The sequence below is a fragment of the Saimiri boliviensis genome, chromosome 9 (genome assembly GCF_048565385.1).
Source record: "Saimiri boliviensis isolate mSaiBol1 chromosome 9, mSaiBol1.pri, whole genome shotgun sequence".
NCBI classification, from domain to species: Eukaryota; Metazoa; Chordata; class Mammalia; order Primates; family Cebidae; genus Saimiri; species Saimiri boliviensis.
The window spans coordinates 14,091,576-14,099,169 of NC_133457.1; positions in this window are offsets into that span (position 1 = coordinate 14,091,576).

Consider the following 7,594-nt stretch of genomic DNA (forward strand, 5'->3'; position numbering starts at 1 on the left):
AGATCAATGTACCCCAATATAGAGTAGTATATTATATAATCTTGACCAAATGAGACTTCAAAATACATTATTTCAGAAAGCAAACACCAAGTTCTGGGGCAAACTAAAATCTAGAGAAAGGAGTTGACTTTAAAAAGCTTGAGCAACCTAACAACAAAGTTTAACAATAAGAAAGAGAGGCTCACTATTGTCTTATGTTTAAGTCACTTTAGTAGAAAAAAACTGAATTTTGTGTTTCAAGCAAGAAATGGTAAAAACAAACAAACAAACAGACCCCAGGGAATTTGGAGTTGAGTAAAAATTATTACCCAGAAGGTATCCAACTGATATTACTGAAACATTAGAAAGAAATCAAAATCAGTTTATCTCTAATACTAGAAAGGTATAAAACAACTTTAAGAAATAAATTCACCACATGACATTTGATGTTTGGAATAGTTTAAGCTTAAATGTTGTAGTAAGTTTTGTTATATTTGTATATTTTGTCTACAAAATGCATTTTGTATATTTTGTCTACAAAGTGCATTTTATGTATTTTGTATTTTAAGGTGTTGAAACATTCAAAAGAATCAGACATACTAAGTTTACAATTGCTGTTTAAAGGATTAATGAAATTTTATAACAATACATAAATACTCCACTGGCATTAAGGTTCATATCATTGTGAGTGTTCCTCTCTATGCAAAAACTCTCTCAGATATTAAAGGCTAATCCATATGCCAGCAGACTCAGTCTCTGCAGAGAGGAGAACCGTGACTCACAATGCACCCTGTGTGCTGGGAAGATTTCTGTCTTAGTGTGCTTGGGCTACCATATCAAGTACCACAGACTGCGGGATTCGAACAACAAAAATTTACTTCCCAATTCTGGCAGCTAGAAGTCTCACATCAAGGTATAAACAAGATTGCTTTCTCCTGAGGCTTTTCTTCTTAGCTTGTAGATGGCCATCTTCTCTCTGCATTAATACATGATTTATTTCCTCTGTGCCTACCTGTCTCATAATGTCCTCTTCTTGTAAAGACACCTGTTATAGGTGTCTTTACAAGACATTAGGGCCCACCCATATGAGTTCATTTTACCTAATTACCTCTTTAAAAGCCTTGTCTCTAAATACAGTCACATCATTAAGGTACTGGATGGGTGTTAGGACTTCAACATATGTGTGAATTTTGGGGAGCACAATTCAGCCCATAATGATTTCTAAGACCCAAGAGACTGAGGGCTCAAACACTGTGGGCAGAAGAACCCAGTCTTGGAAAGGATCTGTGATGGAAACTCTGGGGATACAGAAAAGGAACTGAATGATTCAAGGAGCATAAATCAGAGAGGAAGGTATATTCTGAGGAAGAGAGAGGGGAGACCCAAGGGCTGTGGTACAGAGGACCCTGTCTGCACATTGGTCATCAGAATCTCAATGCCCAGGTCATACTCAAGAATAATTCAATCAATATCTGGGGATGAGACCTGGGCATCGGTAACTTTTAAAGCTCCCCAACTGATTCCAACTGTGCAGCCAAGGTTGAAAACCTAAAGGTTTCATCACAAGGCTCCAGTACCCTATATAAAGAAAGTTAGACTAGAGGCTAGAACTTTCTGACATTTTGCTGTGCAAAAGGTGGGGATGGATGGCCCCCACACCCATACCAAAGTAAATGGCAGATGTCTTGATCATCTTCACTCTGAGCCAGAGTGAAACAGCCACTGGTTGTAATGACTCTTGCTGTGAAATACTAAATCTGACATTCCTGTCTCCCTTGACTCTTTAAAGGCACTTTACCCGATTTTGAGCTTCAGGGTTTTTCCATAGCTGTGTCCCACCCCTACCAACACTCTCCCTATCCTCTATCCCCAAAAAGAAAGAAAAAGAGGAAGTGAGAAAGTGCATTTAATATATTTGCAGATGTACATTTTCGCAAATATGCTGGGAATGTCTGAGCCATATTAATGTGGTGAATACTTTGACCCAATCCTTCAGGAATACTGCATCATGGGAATACCGTACTTAGAACAACACAGTATTACCATGGGCCTTTCTGCCCTATGCAAATATTAGTCTTTAATAGGACTGACCAAAAACAGATGTTTCATATCTAGAATGTTTTCTCACAGAGAATTTCAATAGAAATATTTTAGCTCCTCAGATACATCCAAACAAAATATTTGGTCTTCAGTCTATTTTAAAAGTCAGTGAGTTGTGGCTTCATTAGAGCAGAAGTATGAATCAGATACCTGTTTTCATTTTTCATCTTCAGGTTAAGCAAGAATGAACAGTGAAAAGTGATAAAATTCTGAACTTTTGTCAGAGTGATTCAGAGATGATTTTTTAAAAACATGGATCCCTCATGTAATCAACCTGAGAAATGCCAGTGACATTTGCTATATGGTGACTCTTTTCATGCTTATTTGTATTTTAAAACCAGAAGTGACTTTTGATGAGAAAAATTTGTCTCTGGGATATACTAAAATCATGAATGCAGCCAAATTTTAGTCACATCCTCAAAGAAATGTGTCACTTTAAAAAAAGACCTAATATGAACAAAATGTCAATATTATTAATATGGCATATTCAAAATAAACTACAGGAAAAAACATGGACAGTAAAAATATTCTACAATGATTTTCAAATTTAAATTTGCATAAGAACCACCTGAGGATCTTGCTAATTCTGATTCTGGGAGGGCCCAATATTATGCATTTCTAACAAGCTGGTGGGGGCGGTGGGGGGTGCGCGGAACACTGTTGCTGTCAGTCTGTAGACTAAAGGCTCAAGCTTGATTTCTTCCTTATTAATTATGCCCCCTCTAAAGATAAAGCTCTAGTTCTTTAGTAACATTTTCATCAGCTTTGAGCAGTCCTGACAGTTACAACTTTATATTACCACCCCTTAAAAAAAAAAAAAAACAAAAAAAAACAAAAAAAAAAACTCCCTAGAGGATCTCTTCCTGAACAAATTTTCCCTTACCATCATTGTTTTACTTGATTATATGGCCTATAAGAAGAAAAATTGCATAAGGGCCATGAACTCTCATTATTAATGAGCAAACAGACTTCGCCCCAGTGTATGATTGAAAGTCTACTAGTAAGGTAATGTTTAGCAATGATCACCACATCACCTCCTGTAATAGTAATGGCAACTTCTGCTGACTACTCACTATTTGTCAAACATAATGGCAGGTGATTTATTTAAGTCATCCTAATTAGACGTTTAAAAAAAATCAATGGAAGTATTTATTTTATTACACTTGATCTTAGCCAAAAGGCTGAGAAGTGATTAAGTATTTATTTTATTTAGCAAACACTTACATAATGCTTTCTACATACCAGACATTGTTCTAAGTGCTCTATAAATATTCACTCAATCCATATAAATCATATAAGGTTGGTGTTACTCAACCATCTTACAAATAAGAAAGCTAAGGCATGAAGGTGAGTACTTGCCTAAAGTTATTTAGTTAGGAGATGGTTTGAATTGAACCTACATAGTTTGGCATTTAGTCATCTTCCTAAACAGAGGAGGGAGCAGGTGAGAAAACCAAAAGTTAGCTAACTTGGGAAACTGTCAGGTTCCACAGCCAATAAGAGGAGGAGACAGGTGTTAAAGCAAGGTTTAAGGGACTGTCTGTGCCCTTACCCTCTAACCATTGCCCAGTGCCTCTCTACCTTAGCAGGTGTCTCACTGTAGGACACCTGATTCTCAGTCTAATGATGTGTTCACTTAACTAATAATTCCTATCCTCATTAAAGACTATTTGAATTTCAGACCATGATGCTATATGCTTAAAAATGGTTTGAAGTCTTGGATCATGTCTTAAGTTTAAAGATGACATATTAATGCATGTAGTTATAGAGGGAGCAGGAAAACACGTGAACAAATATTTGATTGGCAGCAGGAGAAACAAAATTGTCCCATAAAATTCCAAATTTTATCTATTCAGTGGGTTGGGACTTTAGAAGAAACTGTAACTTAAATATATTTACTTAAAATCAGGAATATTTCCAATTTTATTATGTACAATTTAGGAAACATCTATCCAGTGATACACTGGATGTTAACCTATCTCTTGTAGAGATTATCTAGTTGGGTCTTGTTTTTTAAAAAATGCAACTTAGTATCCTATGCCTTTTAAGTGAAGTGTATAATCCATTTACATTTAACATAATTAATACTGTTGGATTTAGGTCTGTATTTTGATATTATTTTCCATTTGTCCTACCCTCCTTTCTTCCTTTTCTGCCTTTTTTTGAGTGAATCAAATATATTTGAGTATTCCATTTAGATTCCTCCATTTTTAGATATGTCTTTGTATTTTGTTACTGGTTGCTTTACAGATTACAATATGCATCGTAACTCATCAGAGTCTACTTACAGTTAGTATTGTACCACTTCATTCAAAATATAAAAATTTACAATGGTATACAGCAGGTCCTCAAATAACATTGTTTCACTACACGTCATTTTGTTATACCACTGATGAGAAAAACATTGACTCCTCACCAGGGCCACTGTCTGTGTGGAGTGTGCATGATCTCCTCATGTCTGCAAAGGATTTCTTTGGATACACTGGTTTCCTCCCACATCCCAAAGATGTACACGTTAGGTTAACTGGCATGCCTAAATGGTCCCAGTCTGAGTGAGTGTGGGTGTGTCTGTGAGTGAATGTGTCCTGTGATAGAATGGCATCCTGTCCAGGTCTGGTTCCCGTCTTGCACCCTGAACTGCTGGGATAGGCTCCAGCCACCTATGACTCTGAACTATAGTAAGCAGGTCAGAAAATGAAGGAAAAAATACAAATTATTATAAAATAAAAATTTACATGGGAATCATACAAATGCACAACCATAAACAATGTGGTACCAAAGCGCCCAGCAAGTTGCCATATTTGTGATTGTTTTTGAAATGCATAGTGGTAGGAGGTGCTCCTTACAATTTTAACTTTGCAAACATTTATTCCTGGATTCAACCCACCACGAGTATGACCACTGTCACTCACTGATTCACCAAAAATTACATCAATATTTGACTTGTTTTTATTAATTGTTCTTAAATGTATGTATAGCGCTCACACTTATTCCAGTGTTTAATATTGGAGGTCTTTAATCAGAAGTTTAGTGATGTTTTTGTTACCAGAAATAATCTGTAGGAACATAATTCTTGCTTATATCAACTAGCCTATGGTAAAATTAGTTTCCTTATATCTTGTTTCACTTAGTTTCCAAGAACCCACTGAGGTTAAGTGAAGACTTAACTGTAATTTCATTTATGCCACCCTATTCTTTGGACTAGTATTGCCATGTATTTTACATTTATGTAGATTAGATTATAAATGTTATAATGTTACAATTTTGCTTTAAAAACAACCAGTCACCTTTTAAGAGAAGAAAAAGTAGCCTTTTATATTTATCCAAATATTTGCTATGTGTAGGGTTATTTCCCTTTTACAGAGTAAAATTTCTCTTTGATGCTGCTTCCCTTCAGCTAGAAAAACTTCCTTTAATATTTCTTGTAGTACAAGTCTGTTAGTGATAAATAATTTTGGCTTTTTTTTTATCTGAAAATGTTTTAACAGTTTTATTTTCTTTCAACACTTTAAGATGCCATTATATTGTCTTCTGCCATTTATTTATTTATTATTTATTTATTTTTGATGAGCAGTAAGTTACCATTTGTTTTATTGTTCTCCTGTATGTAATATGCCCTTTTTTTGCTAGCTGATTTAAAGATTTTCTCTTTATCATTAGTTCCTACCAACGTTATTATTTTTTTCTAGGTGGAGTTTTCTTTGGATCTGTCTGTTGTCTGCTGAAACTTCTGAATTTCTAAATTGATGTTTTCACCTTTATTTGTTTAAATAGATATTTTTCTACCCCATTCTCGATCTCCTCTTCTTCTGAGACTCCAGTTACATGTGTGTTAGACCACTTTATATTGTCCTATGGGTCACTGAGACACTTTTTATTGTTTTAAAACTTGTTTTCTTTGTATCCTTCAGATTTGATAATTTTTATTGGTGTCTTTAATTTTATTTAAACTTTTTTTCTCTGCTTCCAATATTATGTTATGTAATTTTCTTTTAACTTCTGATATTTTGTTAACAGATTTATAATTTCCATTTCATTCTTTTTTTAATAGGATCCATTTCTTTGCGGTATTTCACATCTATTCCATCCTCATGACAACTTTTCTTTTAAGTTTTTAAACATTAGTTATAATAGCCACTGCAAAGTCCTTGTCTACTAATTCCAACATTTAGTATTCCAATTCTGCATAGTTTGAACTGGGATGTGCCTCTAGGGACAACACTATATAAATGTGGCTCTCATCCCTCCATGTTCTCTGAAGTCTGTGCTCAACTTTGGTTGTTCTTTTGTATCTTATAATAGCAGCATTTTTTGGTAGTTTGTCTAAAGGTTATTATTGTATCTGCAGGAAGATTTGTCAGATATAAGCTTCTCTGCCATTATGAGGAATATAATTCTAAATTGAATTTTATATTAGAAATTAAGACAGTATCCAAATAAGTCATTGATAGAGGTATTAGCAATCTTAATATTAGAAAGGATTTTACTCAACAAAAATCAAAGAAACCCCATCTCTGAGACAAAATTTGATATTAAAGTAGCAAGTTAAATAGAAGGGACTTCAAGATGGCTGACTAGAGGCATCTGCTACTTGCCTCCTCCACAAAGAAGAACCACAATAATGAGTAGATAATCATATTTCTAAAGGTCACCTAAGAACATCGGAATTCAACAGAGAAGTGACAGTAGACATCCAAGGCAAGGAAGGAGAGGGGAGTGAGGTAGTCAACTCAGAGAGGACAGGATCAGCTGGGAGTCTTCAGAGGCTCCTCAATGTGAGGAAAGAGTGAGTGACCCCCAGTGGTCTATATTCCCACTGCAGGTTTCTACAATCCTAGCCATGGGAGAGCCTCTCAACTCATGAGGGCCCTGAGACTAACATAGGGATCTACCTAGAGACTGCATGACAGGACTGCTTCATAGAGGAGTCCCACAAATGACTCGAGTCCTGCATCCTGCCCTGGGGCTCAGTAGCCTCTGCATCTTCATATCCATGGAGCCCCACTGACATATCTTGCATGCAGCCAGGTCTTGCTGCTAGCTGCTGTCACTAGGGCTGAAGTGCAAGCTACTGGCAGAACCCTCCCACTCCTAGTAACATGGCTGCTTTGAAAGCATCCTGAGGATAGGCTATCCTCCTTAAATCTGCCACCAAGGGCCCAAATATGCATGCCCCCTAGCCATACATTTAAGACTGCAGCCACTGAAGGCAACCCTGCACTTCACAGGAGCAGAGCTGCAGCATAGCCATAGCTTCCCCCTACTTGAGCATTCAGCCAGAGGCCTGGTGATCACCTCACCCCTGCCTTACCACAGCCAGCACCTGCGTGCACCTCTGAGGGGCCTGAGGACAGGTCTGCTTGGCCCAGCGTCTATCCCCCAGTGCCCAGGCACACCATTCAGGAGCCTGGAGATTTCCTTTCCCATCCACCACCACTGGAATGTGACAACTCCTACAGGGGAGCAGGGGGCAGAGAACAGACCCGCCCAGCCTGCTGCTAGTACCATAGCAAAA